At 41.5% G+C, this 8,491-nt stretch overlaps 1 protein-coding gene across 2 annotated transcripts in view; it reads left to right on the top strand.

The window, feature by feature from the left end:
* The window catches only part of LOC119278734, a 21,956-nt gene extending 13,771 nt beyond the window's left edge, over positions 1–8,185 (top strand). Inside the window, exons 9-12 of one of the 2 annotated variants that reach the window (XR_005137942.1) lie at positions 3,247–3,300; positions 5,704–5,871; positions 7,143–7,481; positions 7,583–8,185. The gene's annotated coding sequence lies outside the window, so the exon portion shown is untranslated. Of the gene's footprint in view, positions 1–3,246; positions 3,301–3,744; positions 3,988–5,703; positions 5,872–7,142; positions 7,482–7,582 lie in introns of those variants that run through there. The other variant, XR_005137943.1, reaches the window with a different exon arrangement.
* Positions 8,186–8,491: the final 306 nt, after the last annotated feature.

Here is an 8,491-nt window from a genome sequence, read left to right as displayed (position 1 = left end):
TGGATGTAAAATTACAACAGGGCAGAGGTAGGGTTTCGGGGATGGTGTGGAAGGGCTGATGACTGCCGTTGGATCCACGATCATCCGACGGTATTTGATGCATGATCCGCGTGATGCATCCACGGACCAATCAGAATACAGTACGATGTTATGACCATCTAAATTGGTCAAAAAAAATTCATTTTCTATTTTTCGAGTGCGTAAATTGAGTTTTTTTAAAATGACCTACCATATATTTGTTGCAAAATGGGACCAGATCATTTTTATAATATATTAGGCCATATTTAATGTTCAATTGACAAAATGATTGGTTGTCAAAAGTTTTCATTTTCTTTGGACGAAAAAACCATTTTAAATTTCCGAGTGCCCGAAAGGAGGTTTTTTTGTGAAGTAACTACCAAATAATTGTTGCAAAATTGGACCAAAACAATTTTCTAAAATACTAGGACATATTTAATGCACAATTGACAAAATGATTGGGTGTAAAAAGTTTTGATCTACCTCTCGTGAAAAAGACAAATTTCCGCCGATTCAGCTGGAAGCGGGTCAAATTTGAACTGCAGCTGCCTCATAGTTCGCTATTTATTTTTTACAAAAATCATTTTTAGGTACATAAGTATCTATTTAATCAGAGAAACACCAAAAGTTTTCCAAGATTCAACCATTAGCTAGGAACGCTCAAGCCCGCCGTTTTGACCGCATTTTGAAACGGGCATAAAAAATTCAAAAAATTTCAAAAAATTGGGAAACCTTCGCATTGTGTCATTATATGTGGCCAAGTTTCCAAGAAAAATAACAAACTTGTAATACGGCAATTAATTTAAAAAAATCTTTTCAGAAATGAGCTATCATCTCTGAAGATTCATGGCTTTCAAGCCAAATGATCAATCTTATGGCCACATTCGTGGCATAGTTTGTTCAAATGATCTCATATTGTGCACAAGGGTGCATATTGGAATGGCAAACAATGTTGCCTAAGGAAATTTTCATTTTCTTTGGATGAAAAAACCATTTTTCATTTTCCGAGTGCCCGAAAGGAGGTTATTTTGTGAAGGAATTACCAAATAATTGTTGCAAAATTGGACATTATTGATTTTCTAAAATACTAGAACATATTTAATGCACAATTGACAAAATGGTTGGATGTAAAAAGTTTTGATCCACCTCTCGTGAAAAAGACAAATTTCCGCCGATTCAGTTGGACGCGGGTCAAATTTGAACTGCAGCTGCCTCATAGTTCGCTATTTATTTTTTACAAAAATCATTGTTAGGTACATAAGTATCTATTTAATCAGAGAAACACCAAATGTTTTCCAAGATTCAACCACTAGCTAGGAACGGTCAAGCCCGCCGTTTTGACCGCATTTTGAAACGGGCATAAAAAATTCAAAAAAAATCAAAAAATTGGGAAACCTTCGCATTGTGTCATTATATGTGGCCAAGTTTCCAAGAAAAATAACAAACTTGTAATACGGCAATTATTTTAAAAAAATGTTCTCAGAAATGAGCTATCATCTCTGAAGATTCATGGCTTTCAAGCCAAATGATCAATCGTATGGTCACATTCGTGGCATAGTTTGTTCAAATGATCTTATATTGTGCACAAGGGTGCATATTGGAATGGCAAACAATGTCGCCTAAGGAAGTTTTCATTTTCTTTGGACGAAAAAACCATTTTTCATTTTCCGAGTGCCCGAAAGGAGGTTTTTTTGTGAAGGAACTACCAAATAATTGTTGCACAATTGGACAATATTGATTTTCTAAAATGCTAGGACATATTTAATGCACAATTAACAAAATGGTTGGGTGTAAAAAGTTTTGATCCACTCTCGTAAAAAAGACAAATTTCCGCCGATTCAGCTGGAAGCGGGTAAAATTTGAACTGCAGCTGCCTCATAGTTTGCTATTTATTTTTTACAAAAATCATTTCTAGGTACATAAGTATCTATTTAATCATTTCTAGGTAAAATTTGATCAGTAGTGCTCTGCCAAGTTAGATGCAGCAAACTTCTGAGCTTAGTTCCAACTTAACCACAGTGCCTCAAATCAAGCCACAACGTCATAAATGATGTATCTTGGAAGGACTTCACCTCAGACATAGTTTGCAATCCTCTCGTGACCTCCCTGTGCACTGTCTCATGGTGACCGCGTAGCTCGCATGTCCATTTACGCGCTTTGTGCGCAGTGGCCGCGTCCAGGGCGTCGCTTGTGCTTCGGCCTCTCTTCCTCTCATCGGCTTCGCGCGCGTGAGCATGCCCAGCGTCTTCATCTCGTCGTCGCCGTTCCCCTGGACCCCTCCCCTCCTCCGGAAGCTTCCTCACCGACGCTTGCCGCCGCGCGCCCACGGGCGAAAAGTTGCCGACAAGGCATTAATGGCACTCGTCTCTTCTTCCTCTGCTCCCCTTGGCTCCTGCTGCTCCGTGACCTTCGTTCGCTCCTCCTCGTCGTGTTCCCGTGCCCGCCCGTGCTCGCTGAGCCTCGCCAGAGCTCTGGCCGAGCTCGCGTGGTGGCACTCGGCCACGGCCTCCCCTGTCCGGCTATATATAGCCGTCCCCAATCGCTCCCGAGCTCACCATCGCCCCTGCCTCACTCCTCTACCCCCCTAGACTATTCCCCGAGCATCTGGAGCTCTCCACAACCACCATTGCCGCCATGGCCGCCGCCTCGGCTCACCTAAATTGGCACTCTGCCGAGCTTCTCTCGCCCCCTCCATTCCACCAGAACGACCACCGCACTCCAGCAACCATCCTCACCTACTCGCCTCATTGCTGGAGCCACGTTTGGCCGCCACCCCACGAATAGCCGCCGCCGCCCCGTCCTCTATTGTCTCAAAGCCGCGGCCGCCCAACTCTCTCCGGCGCCCTCTTCCTCTCTGAATGGAGGCGGTGTGGCCTCCTGAGCCCGCCGGTGGCTTCGCTCTCGCCGGAGACGGCCGGAGCCGGCTGGCCTGTCACGGGTGACGCGCCCTTCCCTGCCTCCTCTGTCCCGTGCGGGAGCAGGGCGAGGAAGAAGAAGACAGAGGCCAGGTGGGCCCCCTTCTCCCCGTGGGCCCCGCGTGTCAGCCTCAGCCCGCGTTGACCAGGTGCTGATGACGTGGATAAGTGGAGACGACTTTTGAGCTCTGTTCGCGAAAACGTACGCTGGCGCAGTTCTTAGCCCGAATACGTTTTCTCTGCAGCGAAGGTGTATTCCTTCAAATGTGTTTTATGTTTTTCCACTCACTGTTTGTGCATATATTTTTTACAGATTGGTCCCTGGCACTGCTCTGGTCATAACTTTTTGCTCACAACTCCAAATGAGGTGATTCCAAAGCCCATTTCTTCGTTTCGTCGAGCTCGTTATGAGAGTTTCTATCTTGCATGCATTGCCATTTTAATTCATATGTAATCGTGTATTCCTCTATTTATATCTGCTGCTTTGATCTAGTTGCAGTTTGTATTGTACTAAATTGAACACGTATCGCATTAGCTCAATGGAATAAGGGCCTAATCGAGCTAAGCAGAGTAGGAGTTTGCACTTGTCTTGGTGGTATAATTGGTACTGTCATGGTGTTGTGTTCATTTAGTACTGTCACCATTGATGAATTGGAGTCCATCTACAATTTAAGACTAGTTGGGATCCAGAACATTGATATCTATAGTAATTTTTTTTCACAAAGCACCAAGATATCCGCTGCGATATTGACACTAATGACTAATGAATGCAAAAGGATTCCAAAATCTTGTCTTTATTTTGTTTTCATAGGAAATGGGGCTGAATATGGACGAAATCAATCATATACATGGAAAAGGAGGAAAAGGAGATAAGAGGGATCAAATGGGAGGCGGAGGAGAAGCACCAGTAACCTTGATGTCGCTCCCTTTTTAGAGTACCCTATTGCACCTTTTTGTCAAAACATTGAACAAGCGAGACATTAGAAAAAGTAACAACCATAGAAAAACACTAAATACAAAATTGAATAGGCCCGGTCAAGATTAGTGATCCCAACCAAGAAGCAAAATTCCTAGTTTCTTTAATCCAGTCTTCACCCACAAATATTTCAGACTATGTAACTCGGTAAGGTTTTCATCCAACATCGTAAAAAGTTCACATATTAAAAAGTGTTATCCACTTTTGAATAAAATGTTTTGTTTAATTAATGTAAAAAATAATATTTTTCATGATCTTAAAAAAAATGTCATGCTTTCTTATGCTTTTAATCTTTCACGATATTCACTAATTTTTTAAAAGGAAATCTAGAAAGTTCCTTAACTTTTAAAGTAATTCTAAAATAGAAAAAATATTCATCACTTTTTTTCAATTTTTAAAATTGAGAAAATTGAAAGCAAATGGGTAGAGAAAAATTGAAGAAGAAAAAATAGCCGAGATATTGTGAAACCTTCCTAAAGCTGTGTGTTTTTTTAGGGATAAAACCAAACTTTATTCAGCAAATTCAAAATGATTGGGATAAATGTTTGGTCATGGGGTTGAATGAGCCACATGTGGCGACTCCTATTTAAAGAAAGCATTTTTTTTTACTAAACTATGGGCTTCTTCATTTGTTGCCTTCGCTTCGAAGATGAAGTTACTTGTAAGATTGTTAGCTCATGCTTTAATTTCAGGGATGATCTGTCCATACCCTCTGCTGCTACTCTCTAGACCCTTGAGCACCTGTTTTGGCATCACAAGCGATAATACATCTTTGAAGACCTAGGTCCTTTTTTTTTGAGGGACAGAGCTAGGTCAAAAAGGCTGCCATTTGCGCAGGCGCTAGGCCAACGCTTTGGGTGGGCCTGCCCATGTAGCTAGCTTAGCTTAGGGATTTCAGTTTTTGTTGTACACTTTTGGGAACCTGCTAGAAGGTTGCTGAATCGGGAAGCTCTTAGAAAGTTCCTGTACCGGTTTCTTATTTACTAGTTTCTGATTCTTTTTGACTTTTTTACTTTTTTGTTTTATTTATATTTTTATTTTGTTTTGTGTTTTCTTTTCTTTGAAAATTCCCCTTTTTCTTTTAAAAAAATCATGTGTTTCTATGAAATGACCACATTTGTAAACGATATTTCCAATTTAGAAAATTGACCATGTTTTCTCACAAAAAATTGTTCAAAATTTTAATAAAAAATGTGAGAAACTTTGGATTAGTAGCTTTCGCAGAGAAGCTGTTGCTTGGAGACATTGGTTTCTCTAGTAGAATGGCTAGTTGCTTTGCAGTTGGGGGTCAACCTGTACTTTATTGTGCAAGGCTGAGTTTGTGAAGTTGTTGGTGCTAAAAACCAAAGATATAACTTCTTCTGGATCTTGTTAATATTTGTAGTTCAATAGTAGTAATGAATTCATTTCCATGTGATATCTAATGTGACATCAACTCGTTCTGGTAGCTTCATGCTAATAAATGTTATCTTGTCATGGGGACTTGCATTTTAAAATTATCCAGCACCATTGTGTGATAGTTCAAAGGTTGGGACTGGACTCTCTCTCTCTCTCTCTCTCTCTCTCTCTCTCTCTCTCTCTCTCTTTCACACACACACACACACACACAGATGCGCCAGCCATCAAGCCATTGGCGATTTACTGTTTGGATCTGTGGTGGTGTTCTTGTGTGATTGTGAGTGTGATCATCATCTTTCTTGCTGATGAATTGCAATTCCGTGTTGGGCCCTTTTTTGCACTGCATCCTCCATTTATTTGTGTAATCCATATTCTAATGTCTACTCCCCATTGCAGGCCCCATCCATAAGGCCTGCCTCATCTCGTAGCACGACGCCTTTGGACATGGGGGTAGTGGCACGGAGTCCTGACTACTACTTCCGTCGCCTTGAGCTTTGCTGCCCTCGACGCTGCCATGGATTGGTCGCTCTCACCAAGGAGGCCAACCTCTTCGAAGTCATTGTTGTAAGCAGCCTGCCCCTCCCTTCTACTATTGCTACTCAAATTGATCTGTACGTAGGGGTTTTGTTACCTAGGTGATTGCTCAGGTTGCTGGGTTGGTATCAGAATGAGGTGAAACTCTAATTTGCGATGCTTGGATCAGTAGGTGTCTCAGAGAAGCTTCTGCTAGGAGGTAGAAGACACCAATGCCGCTAGTAGAGTGTCTGATTGCTTAGCGGTTGGGCTCGGCCTGTGTTTTATCATGCAAGGTTGACTTCGTGAAGTTGCTGATGCTAAAAGCCAAAGATATTACATCTTCTAGACTTTGTTTATATTTTTAGTTCAATCATAGTAATGATTTCAGTGTCATATCTAATATGGCGTCAATTCCTTCTTGTAGTTTCATGTTAATAAATGCTATCTTGCCTTGTGGACTTGTATCTTAACATGGTCCAGTAGCATTGTGTGATAGTTCAAAGGTCGGGACTGAATTGGCTGGAGTTTTACTATATTGGTCAGTTCAACCATTATGATAACTTTCACATGTATGTGTGTGCGGTTAAGCCATTCCTGTTTTTGTGCCAACTTCTAGGTGTTGAATAAAGGTTTTGTTGTTGTTATAGGCGTTGAAGTTCTTAAATCACGTATCCATGTTTGTTTCTCTAAGTGTTGAAGTTAACCTTGTTAGTTTGGTAGGCTGGTGCTATTTATTCAAGTGAAGATGAGATAGTGTCCACCACACGCACGCCAGTAGTCGGCTAGCTAATTAGCAATAAGTGCATACAGATTAGATTAGAGAGTGTGTGTGCCTTGCAGTCTAGCCTGCTGGGAGTTTGCGTCTGTCAGCTGACTGCGCCGCAGTGGAATCCCCGGCTGAGTCTGGGTCGTGGACAAATCAAACATATCGAGAAGAAGTATGATAACTTACTTGAGGCTTGCATCTTGTATGTGTACTGCCAACCTTATGCATACTTGGTAGCATGACGCACACACATATTATCTTTTGCTCAAGTCTTGAAACTTCCTTGGGGAATTTCGAAAGTGGTGGGTGCTACTAATAAGTACGCCTCTTGTCGCATTAATTAATTTGTTGGCTGCATACTTCTTTATTATTGGTGGCTTCATATTTGCTATTTGTAACTATGTAATGTATGAGCTCAAATTTTCTTGTAGCTAATGTTTGTTCAATGCCGCACTTTGTGATCTCTAGAGAAGAAAAAGCAAAATGTTAATCTGTTTTGGGGCATTTAGTATAATTGTTGCACTAGGTGCTCACTTTTATTTTGCTGTTGCAGTTTGGAAATAAACATGGAAGGGGGAATTGGTGCAGGTAGCAAAAGTACCAACTTAGCTGAAAAGCATACATGATTTGAAGCCAAGCTTGCCACACATTAATGGGTGGCCAGGCGCTGTCTGCCGACTCTTGCATCCTGCACGGACGCCTCAGGAGGGAAACGTCTTGGGTGATCCATGGCATAGGATCTTGCCATGGTCGGCTTCACAAAGGTTTTCTGACCCTGCAGAAGTGGCCGCTGATGAGGCTAGTGGATCCTGTAGAATGCAGGCACAACACAACACACCGCTGCCTCCTCGCTGACCGTGGGCTAGGCCAGATCTGGTCGACATGGCCCAAGGTTTCTGTTTCCCCCATTCTTAATCCAATGTAATATTCATACCTTTGATTTTCTAATTCGATTCGCCTTCTAATATATGCATGCATGGTGGTCTTGCCCAGAACTAGAAGACGTCGGTTGGGAGAATAAATGGACTCATGCCAACATTTGCTCCTGTACTACTGCCAGTGAGCCCGTGATGTGCTGCTGCATTGACTTTGCCATGATGCCAACCTCGCTTCGGGCTGGTATGTGCTTTTTTCTCCCCTATGATCTTCTTCCTATTCTGATTTATCTATAGATAGTGTGTGATTGCTGATTTGCATAATTGATGATGTTCATTGAATCCATGACAACTCACTGTTCATGCTACTACTTGTTCATCCTGACAACATAAGGAAACATAGATTGGGAAGCTATGGATTTTGTAACGCTGCCCTGAATTGTTTTCGAAAACATAAAATGGATATCTGATGAAGATATGGATTTTGCTGCGTTGGGTTCAGTGCTAGTTCTATCAGTTGCATCTGTGTATACATGTAAACCATTCACTATATTCTGCTTTGAAACTTTGTGATGATAGAATTAATACTTCATGATCTCTATCCGAACATTGATCTGCTGATGTGATAAAATCCAATGTATATGCTTACAAAGTGAAACCAACTACACTCTGTACAAACCTTGCTTGTTACAGCCGAACACCAAGACTGTTGATGGTATCCCGTTCGCTAGCTGTTGTCTGTTGTTGCTGCTTATTTCCAACATGGCAATGGTTATTTATAGGTGTCTCTGATTATTATTACTTGAGAGTAAATTGTCATTTTTTCAACTGAATCTTGGCTTATTATTTCTTGAGAGCATATTTGAATATTGTGTCATATTCTTTGTATTGTGATATGTTGTGTTGAATAGTAGAGGCCTGACTCGATGCTTGGGTCCAGTTGTACCTCACTCAATTCGACGAGCAAGATTTACTTTCATGTAGTTGGGTCATAACCAAAGTAATCGTTTAGGTAAATGGTCAGATT

This window comes from Triticum dicoccoides, chromosome 3B, assembly GCF_002162155.2.
Source record: "Triticum dicoccoides isolate Atlit2015 ecotype Zavitan chromosome 3B, WEW_v2.0, whole genome shotgun sequence".
Classification (NCBI taxonomy): Eukaryota; Viridiplantae; Streptophyta; class Magnoliopsida; order Poales; family Poaceae; genus Triticum; species Triticum dicoccoides.
Note: the sequence above shows the minus strand (reverse complement) of the source record. Positions and strands in the feature narration are given on the sequence as shown.